A 17,547-nucleotide genomic window follows, 5' to 3' on the forward strand; every position below is an offset into this window, starting at 1 on the left:
AATTGGAAGGAAAAGAGAGGTGAAGAAAGCAGACAGAAAATTAGTGTGTGTGTATGCGTGTGTGTGTGTATATATATGTATATATATATACATATATATATATATAAATTATATATAATGAATTTTGGATTTGGATCTTTTCCTGGGCTATTGATATGCAGTGTGATACTCTCTCCTGAGAGTGGGCAGTGGCAGCAAGCTGCAGTTTCCAGTTAGCCACACAAGGGTAAACAATCGGTACACTTATACCCATACAACCATTCCTTTTTTCACTTTTAGCACAGTATTTAATAAATTACATGAGATATTCCACACTTTATTATAAAATAGGCTTTGTTTTAGATAACTTTGCTCAACTGTAGTCTAATGGAAGTGTTTTGAGCACACTCACAGTAGGCTAGGCTAAGCTACGATGTATGGCAGGTCAGGTGTGTTATTGACATTTTCAAATGACAATATTTTCAACTTACGATGGGTTTATTAAGATGTTTATTAAGTCGAGGAAGATCTGTATTTATAAATGTATGTATGTATGTATATGTGTGTATGTGGTGAAAATCATAATTCAAATTTATTTATAATTTTTCTTTTCTATTATGCATTACATTTGCTCTTTGCTTTCAGCCAGCATCTTGGCTGGGTGAAGTTCTTTACCTAATGGGTTGACCTATACCGGCTTATGTATGGTGACTTTTACTATTGACCATGCAATGCCAGAAGATATCCTAGGAGTTCCTTAGAGGTCACCTACTTCTTCCTGCCTCTGTTGTTAAATGACAGCAGTCCTATTTCCTTCTGATGTCAACTGTTCCAAATGTCAACTGTTCCACCTCTGATGTCAACTGTTCCACAAGTAGAACCTCCTTTTCTACTTGTTTACTAACTGGTATGATAAACCCCCAAAGGCAAATATTTACATCAGCTCCCATTTCAATGTAACCATTGTTATCCTCCCGCTGGCAGTATTAGAAGTTAAAACCAGCAGAGACTAGAGTCTCAGGGATGGGGAAAAAGAGATTTTGCAAATGGGTCTTTAGGGTTAATAGTGAAAAGCACCATTCCCACTCTATATGATCTGGCTGTGTGGAGAAACGGGATAATATATTAGCCACTACTTGAGAGCAAAACCGCCTCCTGTAAAATAACACCCAACCTCACAAAATACTATCTCACAGCTCATGATATATCTAAGTCTTCAATAGGCCATTTCTTTGTTTTATAAGGACAGCAGCATGGGGGCTTCAGCCCATTTCCCTACATCTTACACAGTTAGGGAGTTCCTTAGGAAGAAGCATCATCTTGTAGAATGCAACAACAGTGCACAAATGGTGCAAACATGGTGTACAGGGAAAGAAAATCCAAATTCTTTTTGCCTTTCCCCTGATGGAATGAGTGTGATATAACGTTGTAACGAGTTAACACTGTCTAAATCCCTGCTGTATTTTGCCCTTGACAAAATCGGATCAGCCTTGATGAGGGTAAATTCATGTAACAGAGCAATGTATAACTTTTGTTCCCACCAGTGGGAGAATTTTACCATGAGCCCACTGAACAAGTATTAATTTGTTGGAGAAGAAGACTGACACACATATAGCAGATCATCTCTTCCATCTAATTCTTTAAAATCACCCATATATTATTCCCACACTCTGAACCAGTTCCATTAGGGGAACTTTCCCACACACATAATCTCTCTGACTCTTCCTGTCACAAATCCTCCAATCATATTCCTTCAATGTCCCTAATCAGCTGGCCAAACTATTAACTACCACCTACAAATTGTTATTAATCCATCATTTATTCATTTACTTAAAAATATTCAAGTACCAGGACGCCTGGGTGGCTCAGCGGTTGAGCGCCTGCCTTGGGCCCAGGGCGTGATCCTGGAGACCCAGGATCGAGTCCCACATCGGGCTCCCTGCATGGAGCCTGCTTCTCCCTCTGCCCGTGTCTCTGCCTCTCTCTGTGTATCTCTCATGAATAAATAAATAAAATTAAAAAAGAATATTCAAGTACCTAATGTGTGGCAGTACCTAATCCTTTGCCTCAAGTAAAGTGAACATTAAGATAGTCTTCTTGAAATTATACCCACTTGGAAAATTTCTCTTCTCTCTACCATCTTTCAGGGAGATTTCAGAGCAGAGCTACTCATCATAGCAGTTTACATCTGTCTGGGGCCAGGATATGTATAGACCTGGCTATAAAACTGGCTCATTTTTTTTTCTTCTCCAGTCAGCTAGTTATTGAGAATGCCCCTTGGGCCATATGTGTGGGTTGAAGGAGTGATGTCAGTGTGGAAGGTGAGCCACCTGTTCATAAAAATTATCTGTGTCTTCCGGTCATGCTCATGGTCAAGCTCAATCTACTTTCATTTCATTAGTCCATGTTGCTAGTCACTCCCAGCTTTATGGCCAGGTGGCTCAGATAACATCCAGCTCATTATGAATACCTGGAGTCTTATTGTCACCTGGTGTCTTAAAGTCAATAGTCCAATTGGTAGCTACACTAGTCTATAAAAGGTAGATTAAAAAAATAATACTATCTTATAAGGTTGTTCTGAGAAATAAATAAATTAGAACATGGGAGCACTCACCACAAAGCCTACCACATTGCGCCTGCTTGACAAATGCTAGTCATCATAATGATTGTCAGCGTCCATTAGTGAACCAAGAGCTGGTTCTTAAAAGAAAACCCTGCAAAGAAGACCTGAGTGTGCTATCCAGTCCTGAGGGTATTAGACAAGCTCTATGGAACATTCTGACCCTCCAGAATACATCAGGGAATCTGTGATGCCATAGGGCCAAGCGGCACTGCTGTCTCCACTGTGGCTTAGATCAGTTGGATAGCTTTCTTTGTCTCTGGTCCCTTTTCAAACTGTAGCTTTCCAGGTCACCCACTAGACTGACTGGAGAGGCATTCCCAAATGCTGATTTTGCTGCTTTCCAAATCCAAAGGCTATCAGCCCGCACTGTGATTTTTATAAGTGGAAAATAGTACAGGTCTTTTACTTTGAACTGGAGTAAGAAGATCTATCTTGAAATTTCGACCCTATACTTTCTGTCTCTCTGATCTTAGGCAGGTCCCACATGGTTGTTATCAGAATTAAAGGAAATACTATCTATAAAGTACCTGGATTAAAATACTCCAATATTAGTTCCTCTGCATACTCTCCTCCTTACCTATAATGTTTAACCAACTGTCTCCTGACTGCCACATGGATGTCTCTCTGGCACTTCAAATTCTCCATGCCTCAGAGGAAGCTATTCATCAACCCTTCTAATCTGTTCTTCTTCTACTATTTCCTTTTGGGTAAAGGAAACTACCACTCACCCTGCTGCCCAGTCAGGTGACTCCTCCCTCTCTCACTCCCCATTTCAACAGCCAAAGGCTGCTGAAATCCCATGAATTTACCTTTTGAATATTGGTCTCTATTGCTATCCTCATCAGTCTACTGTTATCTCTCACCAGAATTAAAGCTATAACTCTCACTATTTCATCCTTGCCTGCAATGCAAACACATCCAGTCATGTGATTCTGATACAAAACACTCTTCAGTGGTTCATCTTCACACTTCTGATAAAGTTCAGATGCCATAATATTGCTTATGAGATGACCATGGTCAGACTCTACTTCATCTTTTACCTCCCACCTGACTGATTTTCTTTTTTAAGATTTTATTTATTTATTCATTAGAAACACAGAAGCAGAGACATAGGCAGAGAGAGAACCAGGCTCCCTTGTGTGGAGCCTGATGAGGGACTTGATCCGGGGACCCTGGGATTACAACCAGAGCCAAAGGCAGATGCTCAACCACTGAGCCACCCTGGCGCCCCTCCCACCTGACTCTTGCCCATCCGACTCCTCTTTAGACTCCTAAACACTACCAGCTCCTGAAGGGTCCCAGTATTTTACTTGCCTCCACTGGCTCTTCAGACTGCATCTTTTGAGAACACTCTCACAGCTAATTCTTACTCCTTCATGTCTCTGCTCAAATGTGACTTCCTCGGAGGCCTTCTCTGGCCCCTAAACAAGGTTAGGTCTTAATACATGTTCTCGTAGACCTGTTGTGATGAAATATGGTGACAAACCATCCCATAACTTGTTGGCATGGGACAAAAATGATGTTATTATTGTGCTTTGGATTCATTGGGTTAGGAGTTTAGACAAGTCCCACAGAGGATGGCTTATCTCTGCTCCATGATGTCTGGACTATCAGACCTTTGAAGACATCAATGGCTAGGAGTGGCTTGAATGCCTGGAGCTGGAATAATTTGATGACTTCCTCTTTTCATTGGACTGGGTTGACTAGAAATTTAGGAGAAGCAGGAGCTCTGGGGTTCCACATGGTCTCTGTCTGAAGCTTGACTCCTTCAAAGCACAGTGGGCTCAGAGCAGCTGGACTTCCTACAAGGTACCACAGGGCTCCAGAAACTCATCTTCCAATAAGCAAGGCAGAAGCCATATGACCTAGAAATCACATAGTGTTACTTCTATTTTACCTGTTGGTCAAAGTAGTTATAAGCCTAACCAGATTCAAGTAAAGGGAGTTTAGCTCCAAATTCTTAAAAAGAGGAAGTATCAAATAATTTGTCATCATGTTTTTTTTTCCCCTAAGATTTTATTTATTTGTTTGAGAGAGAGAGCATGCACAAGTGAGGGGAGGAGCAGAGCAAGAGGGAGAACAGACTCTGCTCTGAGCAGGAAGCTGGACATGGGGCTGGATCCCAGGCCCATCCCACTAACCCTCACCCAGGATCATAACCTGAGCTGAAAGCAGACGCTTAACCCACTGAGCCACCCAGGTGCCCCTGTCATCATGTTTAAAGACCAGCACAATGTCCTACATCTGCACAATCTCAACACCCATATTTTAATTATAATTACTTGTTAGATTTTTATTTTTTCCAATAAATTTTTAATTTTATGAGAACAAAATCTGTGTCTACACCACAATGTTCTCATATTTAGCAATTGTAGAGTAACACACAATCTCAATAAACATCCATTAAATGGGAGAATGCATACAGCTAGAATAAAGTGGTAAGGCCTGAATTTGTTGTGGGTGAATGAGCCACGTTTGTCTTTGCTGTGGTTAAACTAGAGGAATAAGGAATTACCTCACTCTTATGATTATTTATCTTTGCCTCTTTTTTTTCTTTTTCTTTTTTTTTTAAATTAATTTATTTATTTATGATAGTCAGAGAGAGAGAGAGAGAGAGGCAGAGACACAGGCAGAGGGAGAAGCAGGCTCCATGCACCGGGAGCCCGACGTGGGATTTGATCCCGGGTCTCCAGGATCCCGCCCTGAGCCAAAGGCAGGCACTAAACCGCTGCGCCACCCAGGGATCCCTGCCTCTTTTTTTCTTAAGAATGCCATCTCAAAAGTGTCAGGCCTAAGTGTTAAATGTCATAGATCTTAAAGTTACCTAGTTCAATGATTTCAATTTTTGAATCTTTTCTACTACCTCTCCACTTAGTGGTCATACATCCTAGGTATGTGTGTATCTCCAGACACTAAACTTTCGGTCTTCCAGGGCAGTCCATTTCATCTTTGGACAGCTATTGAATTTTTCTCTTTTCCTCTTGTTATTTCTATATTTTTTGGTAGTAAGCCCAGCTCTTTCTTATCAGCTTCCACGCATTAATCCTTCTTCTATTGCTTGAGAGCAAGTGGAACAAGACTGAACCTTCCTTCTCTTGACAACCATTTAAATACTGAGGATAGTTATATATTTCTCTTTCCCCATCTCCATCTCTATCCCTATAAGCCCTTTCTTTTCATAAGCTCTTTTTGGAGAGGTAGGTTTTCAAATCATTTGTCATTTGCAATGAAGGAGAGGCATAGGGGAAAACCCTCTCTGGCCAAAGGGGCCCACCATGGTTCAGCACATATCATGGTTCAAGGTCACTATGGCAATATTATCAAAGGATAGAGATTATTATAAATAAAAACCATTACTTAGGATGCTATTTGTGTCAGTATCTAAATACATTTATTTAAGTAAGACAAATTTACATCTACAAGCAAACTAATTTGATTGCACAGAGGTATTAACATGTGATCAATCGGTCATGGTAAAGCCCCAGGTTAAAAAGACAGTGGATAAGGTGCCTTCACTTGCAGAAGGAAGTGAATGAGAAACCTCTCTAGTTCCAAGCTGATAGACCAAGATTCTAGTTGTTATTTACCTACATGATGACTGACTCCTCCCGATTATACTGATTACTAACTTAGAACAAACCTTCCTATTTAGGGCAGCTAACGGACCTTTTGAATCTCAGAGGTCTGGGAACAGACTTAGTATCTGCTCAGTGGATTTAAAAGCATAGAGCTGTTTAGCCTTGTCAGGCCATTCAGAGGAGCCCCTTTCCTTCACCAGAGCCAAGTGAGGCAGCTAAAACACAGCCTGCACAAAGGTGCAATTGTAAGTTCTTCCCTTTTGTTTTCTAGGTTGAACCATACCTACCATTCTGTCTATTTTTTGTATTGTCTGTAAGCCAAGAATATTTACATTTTTAAATGCCTAGGAAAAAAAGAAATCACATTATGTGAAAACTGCGTGAAATTTAAATTTCTGTGCCCATAAGAAATGTTTTATTTGAACACAACCATGTTCGTTCATTTGTCTATGGCTGCTTTTGTAGGCCACAATGGCACATATAGTGTGACACGTACAGCAGCTGTATGGCCCACAGTGTCAGTGTAACAATGACCATGGGACATACTGTGACTGTATGAGCACAGCAACAGGCCTGAAATATTTATTATCTCACCCTCTAAAGAAAACGTTTGCTGACTCCAGGTTAGTGGGATGGTAGAAGGGGAGCGCATCAATTCTGTGGCTTTGTGTAAAATATCCTTATGTATTTGGGTTCTATCCATAACTAGCCTCTAGATAAATTGAACTGGAATCTTAAGGAAAGCTAGAAAACCTGACAATTCTATTCAATCGACGGCGTCATTCTTTTTTGTCAGTTCCCTTTCACATTAAAGTAATTAGAGCTCTAGGTATGCTCTGACCCTCAGCCAAAGCAGAGCACAAGAAAAGGTTCTTCCGCAGAACATGTATGTTAATTAATTTTGCCCAAGGAGACAAAGTATTGGTGCATGTGTATATGGATCACTTTTTAAAATCTTTATTGAACTCACAATCATCTCTCTCTTTTTCCTCTATCTCCCAACTTTGATAAAATTTCAAGTTTAAGGAAGAACTGCAAAAATTGTACAAAGAATTTCTACCCAGATATACTAACTTTAAGTATTATGCCCTATTTCCTTTATTTGTATTCTTGCTCTCTTCCCTCTTTCTCTCCACCCCGCCCATACACTGTGGTCTACCATACTATTTAAAAGAAAGTTGCAGGGGTACCTGGGTGGCTCAGTGGTTGAACACCTGCCTTTGGTTTGGGTCATGATCCCGGGGTCCTGGGGTTGAGTCCCACATCAGGCTCCCCATAGGGAGCCTGCTTCTCCCTCTGCCTGTGTCTCTGCCTCTCTCTGTGTCTCTCATGAATAAATAAAATCTTTTTTAAAAATAAAATAAAATAAATAAAATAAATAAAATAAATAAAATAAAATAAAATAAAATAAAATAAAATAAAATAAAAAAATAAAAGTTTCAGGCAAGTGGTGGAGTTGCTGTGCTTTGGTTCTCTCTCCAGGCCTGTGTTTCTGTGCTTCCTGCTTCAGTGAGCTTCCTCCAAAGTTTCCTGCTGCCATGCTCAACTGAGGGGCTCCGGCAGCAGCAGCCAGATATCAAGGCTGGGCTGAACAGCAAGGCCTTTGGCATCTTGGCACCTCTTACATTACTGAGAGCCACCTTCCTTGGTTAGATGGCCCTAGATTAGGATTCTCAATGGAATATGCCACCATTAGTTTGCACAGTGTCCAGACACCTAGATGCCTATCCATGTGAGTATTTGCATGTTATGGTAAATGCCAAATTTGAGGAAGAATCAAAAGTATCTGTTGCTGAAGAATAAGACAATGATGATAATGTTGAACCTATTGCTGAACTTAGATTTGTGCCTAGTGATAAATCAGCAATGTTCACTGCAATGTGTGAACGCCCAACTTTGCCTCCAGATCCTGAGGATGAAGATTCAGATAACCATCTGACGAGGATGGAGAAGAATAGGATGCAGAAGCACATGAACAAGGGTGGGCAGACATCCCTACATTTTATACCCATGAAGAAGGATTATCCCAATTAGCAGCAGCAGGCCCGGCCACATTGAAGAGTCTAGAACACAGGCTTTCTCAGGCTGAGCAGCCAGTGTAACATGGCTGGAGTCTGGACAGAAGAGTTAACAAGAGACTATGAGGTGGGATGGAGGTAGCTTCCAACAGTTGCTGGATAGTTCGGGGATGCAGATTGTGGTCACTGAGAATGATTCATGCTGCTGTGAGATTCTACTCCTCGCTGTAGAAAAGAACTTGGTGCCTCTTCTACTGTGGAGTAAGTGTTGATAAAAGTCTTTTTCCTTCTCCAAAATTTACCTAAACCAGTTCTTTTATGAGACAGACTATACAGAGATTAAAAAGTTGTCACCGAAGAAACTATGACCTTTATTAACAAAGGTGAATGAACTAAGAGGGTATTTGTAGTTTATCATCTACCTTAAAACTCTCTGTATATAGGTGCCCTCTGAGTAGGCCTATAGTTCCTACCTTCACTACGTGCATCTTCCGTAACCTGGCAGGCCACACGGTGAGAATACACAGGCACTTGAAAGTGTAGGTAGGCTGGATGGGAAGAGGGAGGTGGAGTATAATATCTACCCCCTTTAGAGCCTAGGCCTTCCCTTACCCCTTAAAAAGAAAAAAAAAAAAAATCTCAGAGAAATCCCGACCGCTGCTCATTCTCCAGAGGGGTAAGTGTCTTTAGGGAGCCTCTTGGGAAATATCTTAGCCACATATACTATCACTAACACAAGTGCTGCTGATTAGCCTTTAATGCCTTTTGCCACATGTCACCAGTCTGTTTTGTTATAACCTCAGGTTTATATCCTTTAATTTCTAACCTCTTAGGTTGGTTTCCATAACAACCAGTGAAATTGGGATGAAGTCCTCAGAGTACTACAGATGATAATTGTCCTGTCTTTGTAATAGCTTAACAAATAAATCTAGGTTTTCTAAAAAACTGAAACATAAAAAAAAAAAAAAAAGAACATTGCAGACATGAAATCTTACCACTAAATATTTTGGCATGATTTAGCTAATAAGGACAATCACCTACTTAACCACAATACCATTAGGATAGCTAAGAAAATGAACAAAAATTCTATAATGTCATCTAGTATCGACTCCATATTCTAATTTCCTTAATTATCATTTAAATGTTTTTATAGCCCCCTCCCAACTAATATAACCACAGGAAGGAAAATATTAGTTAAACGAGGCCTCAAAAAAAAAAGAAAAGAAAAGAAACTAGGCCTCTATACATCCTCCGTCGAAGAATGAATTTTTTTTCTTTTTTTTTAAATTTTTTTAAAATTTTTATTTATTTATGATAGTCACAGAGAGAGAGAGAGAGAGAGAGAGTGAGAGAGGCAGAGACACAGGCAGAAGGAGAAGCAGGCTCCATGCACCGGGAGCCCGACGTGGGATTCGATCCTGGGTCTCCAGGATTGCGCCCTGGGCCAAAGGCGGGTGCCAAACCGCTGCGCCACCCAGGGATCCCAGTCGGATGAATTTTAAGGGGAAAAGTACTGGGAAGAAATCTTAAACTTCACTCAGTGGTTTACTATTAGTGAGAACATTGGTATTGTGACCTTGAAATATTTTACATTTGTGGTAGGACAAAACGTTTAAAGGAACATTTTAATGTTAACAGGACTAGGGTATGTAATGGCCCTCCCTTCTGCTATTTCCCTATACCTGGAGTCAGTATGCTTTTTCTGTAAAAGGCTAGATAATAAATATTTCAGCCTATGGGCCATACACTCCAGGTACTAAATCATACAGGCTAGCACCTACATCAATTTAGATATTGATTTCTAAATATCATTTTCACCTAAAAGAATCAGGATTAACTGAGAAGAAAATGGCTGATTCTACATTTGGAGCAAAGAAATTATCATTTTGTCATCTCATAAATGTTGAAGACCTAATAGATTTAGAAGCTGGCACTTTTCAATCGCCAATGTAATAATTATTTCAGGTAAAGACCATCAGTAGATAATAAAGTCTTTAGATGGAATATTTTTATATGATAAACAGAATATTTACAGAACCAAAGTATCTCTTCATGAATTATTTACTAAATGAAAAGAGGGAAAAAAACATGCCTATACATTGGGGAGATCTGGCTATCACCGCTTTAAGTAAACAAACAACATCACTAGTAGTGGACTAACAACCTGACATTGTGCATCCTGAGAGGATGCAATATGAAATACATCACCTTTGTGCCAAAAATACTTTATCTCAATTTAAACAATTTTCCAGTATAGGAATTGGCAAAGATTTTTTAAAAAGAGACAGATTATAATTATTTTAGGCTTTGTGGACCATATGGTCTCCTCAGCATTGCTCAACCCTGCCCTAGGAAAGCAGTGATAGACAATATGTAAGCTAATGGGTGTGGCTCTGTTCCAATAAAGCTTTATTTACAAAAATAAAATGGAGGATTGGATTTGGCCTCTGAGTTGTATATTGTTGGTTAACACCTTGTTTGAAACTTAAAGGAAAGTTAGGGGGAAGAGGAATGAAGGGAAAGCATTAGATACCAAGAGGAAATAATCAGACAAACCCAAAATGATGGATATGCTATTTACAACTTTAAATGCTTCAAAAAAGTCAATATCATGGCTAAAAACATGATGGAACTGTTGACTATTTAGACTAAAATAAATTAGTGAGACATAAAAACCTGTTTGAGTGTATGGATTTAGATAACAACCATCCTTTTTAAACACGGTGCCACTAAATCCTGTCTCCACACCCTGTTCTTGTGTAGATTATTTTTTGGACCAATGTACAGGATCATTTGATTATCCTCTCTCCTCCATCAGAATGATTTGTAATCATGACCAGAATGACTTGTTTGAGAGTATCTCAAGCCTCCTGGGTTGCTTTTCAATCTCATGACATAAAATCAATCCTATTTTTCTGTAAACTTTTGATTAAAATCATTAAGAAAGCAAGTTTATGAAGAGCAAGAGAGGCAGAAAAAAAGTGCCTATGCTTTAATCACCAATCTTTAATTATCAGTCACAAACAGGAGGTTTGTATCACTGACCCCTTTTATTCCCAAAGGGAAAGAAAACTTTGCTTGTTCCTGATAACAATCTAAGCAGATAACTATATTTTTACTAATAATTATAATAAGGTGACCTTCCTATTCACCTGCAATTTTCCTGTGAGACATGACTTGGAATTAAAATCTCAATTTATTTCAGAAAATGTCATTTAAAACTCCTAAGTTCTGTTATAGAGAAATAACTTAAGAATAACATCAGCTGAAAACTGGTTTTAAATCAACATCAACATATCTTTTTAATTGAAACTATTTAAAAGTTTCCAAGCTTAAAGTATCATATGCTTTTGAGCAAATAAAGCCAAGTAATATTTCTTATAGATCAGGATTTTATTTTTCCCCAATTCACACCTCACCACCATGACACTCTTCTAATTCTCCCAGTAAAGCCTATACACAGCTTTAGAGCAGACTTCCGTACATTCAACTAATCTTTACTAGTCTGATCATCTCTGCCTTTATCTTTCCACTCTTGGTTTCCTCTCTTAATAACTCATCTTTGTGAGGACAAAGCTATTTCAAAATCAAGGTTTAATTTCCCTCATTACAATGAAAGTTTCTCCTGCTTTTGTTCCTTAGAGGAGGAGATGTTTTTGAACTTCACAGTGGCTTTTCAATTTTGTTTAACAAAGGGCTGAATTACGTGCTACCAGTAATATACAAAATCAAACAAGATAAATTTAAATGCAGTTCACTGTTTCTGCCTTTTTTATCCTACAAACCATCCTTATAGGATGATAGTTATAAATGATCTTTTCCGACCTATAAAATAGACCTTGATGCCACCACAAACATTGCATGAAGATATAAGCCAAAAAATTGAATGAAATCCCAGACACTACTAGGAAAGAAAGCAAAAACTGACTTGATATGTGTATAAAATCATCATAAACTTGCATTTGGGAGACTGCATGATTCCTAATGAAATTCAGAAAGTGGTGACTATATTGACCATGAAATCATCCCATTCTGTATAGAGGGCCAGAGTTGATATACTGAGCCTCAAGTATGGAATGTAGTGGTGATGTTATTTTAAGTCTATTAACCTTTCTAATTTATGAGTTTAACAATTATAACTGAATGCTTGCTACGTTGGATAGAGAGATGAACAAAAAGGACAGTTCCTGTTTCCAAGGACCTGACAGTCTGATGGGGAATTCAGATACTCTTGGTGAGGGCAAGCACAAGTACAACAGGAACAAACAGAAGCAGTACCTAAACCAGGTAGGAGGGGTCAGGGGGAGTCAGGAAGTCTTCACGGTAGAAGGAAACATCTTCCAGAAATGGGAAATATCTTTCTGCCAAATACCCATGCAATTTAAAGGAACTGGCAATGATTTGGTACCATTGAAGCATAGGGTTTGGAGTGGGCTGGGGAAATGGTGGTAAGAGAAGAGATTGAATAGATAAGTGGAGGCCAAATTATGGAAGTCATTGGAAGTCTTACATCTCATAGGGATTGAATGGGGTAAATTCTTTTTTTTTTTTTTTAAGACTTTATTCATGGGAGACACAGAGAGAGAGGCAGAGACACAGGCAGAGGGAGAAGGAGGCTCTGTGCAGGAAGCCCAATGCAGGACTCGATCCCAGGACTCCAGGATCACGCCCTGAGCTGAAGGCAGACGCTCAACCGTTGAGCCACCCAGGTGTCCCGAGTAGGGTAAATTCTGACTTTTAATTTATTAATTATAATTAATGCAGTTAATTAATACATTTAGTGATTTATAGCCTTTTTATTTTCAAAAGGATTTTTTAAAAGATTTTATTTATTTATTCATGAGAGACACAGAGAGTGAGAGAGGCAGACACAAGCAAGCTCCATGAAGGGAGCTCAATGTGGGAATCGATCCCGGGACTCCAGGATCATGCCCTGGGCCGAAGGCAGGCACTAAACCGCTGAACCACCCAGGGATCCCCATCAAAAGGGTTTTATTATAATTTTTTATTTTTTATTTTTATTTTTTTTATTTATGATAGTCACACAGAGAGAGAGAGAGGCAGAGACACAGGCAGAGGGAGAAGCAGGCTCCATGCACCGGGAGCCCGATGTGGGATTCGATCCCGGGTCTCCAGGATCGTGCCCTGGGCCAAAGGCAGGCGCCAAACCGCTGCGCCACCCAGGGATCCCAAAAGGGTTTTAATATATGCATAGGATTTAACAAATCCCCAAATACTAGAAGAAAAAAACAACAGGGAAGTAACTACCTTGGGAGGTTGCACTTAATGCGTAAATGGGTTCAAAATGGGATTAGACACACAAATGGTAGGTTATTAGGGGAATTTGTTTATTTAAGGCCCTCCCATGCCTTCCCACAAAGGGATCTTGTTGAGAAACTGAGTCTCAGAATGAAGGTTTTTTTTTATCTGATTTGGTATTATGTGTCTTTGGTATTTATATCCTCATCCCTTATGTATACGTACCCACCTATTCGAGGAAGCCTCAGTAAATATGATCTTCAGGTGAGCTTAGAACATCTGAGAATATTTAGAAAGCTAAAGTCCACATCTACTTTTGGGGAAAATCCAGACATCCCATCTTCCATTGATTGCGTTTTTGAGTGACTTTTTAGTAATAAGACTCTCTACCTCTGAATTAAGCTTCTGTGGAAACATTGATTAAAATGGCTGATTAAAAAGAACTTTAGGGGGAAATAACCCCTTAAGATAATTTTCTCTTGCTGAATTCTTCTCAAGTTCTTTCTATGAAGTGCTGTAAGTTAAATCTCTCTTAACTTATCCTAAGTGGAAACCCAGAACAATGACTCCTCTGTATAAAATTCCCAGTCATTCTCTAAGATCACTTTCAGTTTCCCATTAGCCTTATCATTGCCATATAAGGAGTCTTACTTTCTTTATATTTTCTTGAGTCAGTTCCTGATCCTTTAATAACATTTGCTGATCTCCTCCTGAATTCCCTCTTAAGAATTCAAGTATTGATTCTAAGGTATTTAATGATCTCCCTTTCTAGTGTCTTCCTAGATACAGAGTTGAGCTTTAACTGTAGTTATTTGAAGTTCAAGTTAGCTATTAAGAAGTAACTATACATAGAGCAAATGGATATGCACAAACACAGGTACAAACACACATGTGCAGAAAAGGATCTGGGGACAATGTAGGTAAAGGAGAAGGGATTTTGAACAGAAAAATCAGATTCCTTTATATAAAGGAATTTCTGACTTCATCTTAGGAGATGAAGTCTTAGTCTTATTAATTGGCTCTTCATCTTAGGAGAGCCAATTAATAAAGTAATAATATGAACACTATTCAGGTCAGTTGTTTGATATAGGTTATGCTTCCACATGTTTTGACTTGGGAGAGGTTGGAACACTTTGAAAGAAAAGCAGGTTGGAAGAAATGGAAAAGTGTGAATTAAAGTAGGGAAATTTCACTAACTATACTGTACCTTTGTATTTTTCCATTTTAATACTAAGTGGATTCACAGTAATAATGTACTGGTCAGTATTCAACAGCTTTCTAGGGGTTGAAGGAAGGGATGGGATAAGCCCTGATTTGTAGCATTTGCTGTTTTCTCTGGTGTACATACTTTCACCATGGCTTACTTCAACCAACTTGATGTGACTTAACACAGAATTGAGAGGACATGTGTGGTTGTATGCCATTATATATTATTTCTATTGTACAGATACAACAGATGTAAATAACCCCAAGAGCACAGATAATAGTAAAATAATTAGGAAGGGATGAATTTTTATTGCCACCTTTGTTTTTATTTTTTATTGACTTTTTGGTTTTGTAATAAGTTTTTAACTTTAATTCCAGTATAGTTAACATAGAGTGTTATTTCAGTTTCAGGTGTACAATATAGTGCTTCAACAATTCTATCCATTATTTAGTGTTCAACATGACAAGTGCTCTCCTTAATCCCCCTAACCTATTTCACCCATTCCCCCACCCAGCTCCCCTCTGGTAACCATCAGTTTGTTCTCTCTAGTTGAGAGTCTGTTCCTTGGTTTGCGTCTCTTTTTTTCTTTCTTTTGTTCATTTGTTTTGTTCCTTAAATTCCACATGTGAGTGAATTCTTATGGTATTTGCCTTTCTCTGACTTATTTCACTTAGCATTATACTCTCTAGCTCCAACCATGTTGATGCAAATGGCAAGAATTCATTCTTTTTTTATGGCTGAATTATATTCTATTGCATATATACCACATCTTCCATATCCATTCATCTATTGATTGACACCTGGTCTGCTTCCATAGCTTGCTATTGTAAATAGTGCTGCAATGAACATAGGGGTGCATATATCCCTTTGAATTAATGTTTTTGTATTTTTAGGGTAAATACCAGTAGTGCGATTACTGGAATGCAGAGTACTTCTGTTTTTAACTTTTTTGAGGAACCTCCATATTGTTTTCCACAGTAGCTGCATCAATTTGCATTCACACCAACAGTGCACAAGTGTTCCCCTTTCTCCACATCCTCACCACCATTTGTTATTTCTCAGGTTTTTATTTTAGCCATTCTGACAGATGTGAGGTGATATCTCATTATAGTTTTGATTTGCATTTCCTTGAGGAGTGATACTGATCATCTTTTCACATGTCTGTTAGCCATGTTCCCTTTGTTTTTAAATACGATTTATTTCATTGTAAGTTAATATAAGTTAATGTTTATTAATGGCTATATTAAAGAACTAGCTTGCAAAAGTCCTAAACATTTAGCAGTTGTCACCCTCCAGCTGGTATGAGACAGCTTTGGCACTTGACTAAGGGGCACAGTCACCCCAGCAGATGAAAGCAATAATAGGACTTAGGTCCCGTGAAGAGATAATTGTGATTTCTTGTGGATTGCTATGGAATTGCCTGTATGCAGACCTGCTGTGCCATATTAGCTGTCCGGCCTTCTTGTGAATTCTCCCCAAAATCTGAAGTGACGTCCTAAACCCCATGCACCCAGCAGACACTTGCCCTTGTTCTGGCTTGTCTGGTCAGTTCGAAGAAAAGTAGAAGGTTTTCTAGAAACTTGGAAGTCTTTAGTGTAAGACTGAAGGAGCTGGGTATGGAGGGGGTGTTTTCATCTAATGCTCTTATTAACACTGGGAGCTTAGGAAGCAGAGTCAAACATAGATAACTCTCAGGACATGCTGTACGTGATCTAAGAGAAGTTTTGAGCTAGGGACAAAGATATTTCTTAAAGATGGAGCAAATATTTTTGACAACAGTCTTAACAATCCTAATAAAAGTCAGGGGTGGGGCATAGTGGGGAGAGCAGAGTAAAATCCTAAATTATAAGAGAAAAGGCAAAAATTCACAGGGAACAAGAGCAGCAAAACCTTGGGACTAAATGGGTGTTGAATGATGATGAATTCCCAGATGTATGACTGGAGGATTGATCATTATACTGCAGAAATTAGGACCATAAACTTTAAGTTTAGTCAGGATGTTGAATGTACCTTCAGGTGAATGGTCAAATACAGGAGGCACATGAGGAGATAACATAAGCCAGGGAATATATGGAGCTAAAGTGGAAGATAGCAAGAGTAGTAGAATGTGAGAGCATTTGGAGAGTAGGGAAAACATAAGATATGTACCTCAAATATAGAGAATAATCCAATAAGGCCCATTAACTGGAAATAACATTAAAGAGCAGAGAACAGATAATTCCTCCTACATAGGTCCATATTTGGTTATTGATGGCCAGAAGCTATGAAGGGAGTATCTTACATGTTCCCCTAAACAGTGCTGGAGTAAATTAATCCCAAGCAAGACAAGGAGAGATTGTAGCTGTGAAGAGCTATAAAAGAGATCCTGTAATTGTGATGCCACCAGTTTTGGTTTTTCTTTTTCAACATTCCTTTGGCTATTTGGGGTCTTTTCTCATTCCATACAATTTTTAGGATTATTTTTTCCACCAACAAGTGGATGGTATTTTGAAAAGGATTGCATTGAATGTATGGATTGCTCTAGGTAGCACAGACATTTTAGCTATACTTCAAGCTCTATTACAAAGCTGTAATCATCAAGACAGTGTGGTACTGGCACAAAATCAGAAACTAGATCAATGGAACAGAATAGAGAACCCAAAAATGGACCCTCAACTCTATGAACAAAATCTTTGACAAAGCAGGAAAGAATGTCCAATGGAAAAGATAGTCTCTTCAACAAATGGCTTTTGGAAAATTAGACAGCCACATGCAGAAGAATGAAACTGGACCATTTCCTCACACCACACACAAAAATAAACTCAAAATGGATAAAAGACCTAAATGTGAGACAGGGATCCATCAAGATCCAAGAGAAGAACACAGGCAGCAACCTCTTTGACC

At 38.9% G+C, this 17,547-nt stretch overlaps 1 protein-coding gene and 1 pseudogene across 15 annotated transcripts in view; both read left to right on the top strand.

Moving 5' to 3' along the window:
* CCDC148 (coiled-coil domain containing 148) overlaps nucleotides 1-17,547 on the top strand; it is a 281,608-nt gene that overhangs the window by 194,784 nt on the left and 69,277 nt on the right. The window contains exon 12 of one of the 15 annotated variants that reach the window (XR_012024038.1): nucleotides 12,756-12,921. The exons of the other annotated variants lie outside the window; for them this stretch is intronic. The gene's annotated coding sequence lies outside the window, so the exon portion shown is untranslated. The remainder of the gene's footprint in view (nucleotides 1-12,755; nucleotides 12,922-17,547) is intronic. 15 annotated transcript variants of the gene reach the window in all.
* On the top strand, nucleotides 6,073-9,833 carry LOC140624448 (methylosome subunit pICln pseudogene; annotated as a pseudogene).

The sequence above is a fragment of the Canis lupus genome, chromosome 34 (assembly GCF_048164855.1).
Source record: "Canis lupus baileyi chromosome 34, mCanLup2.hap1, whole genome shotgun sequence".
NCBI lineage: Eukaryota > Metazoa > Chordata > Mammalia > Carnivora > Canidae > Canis > Canis lupus.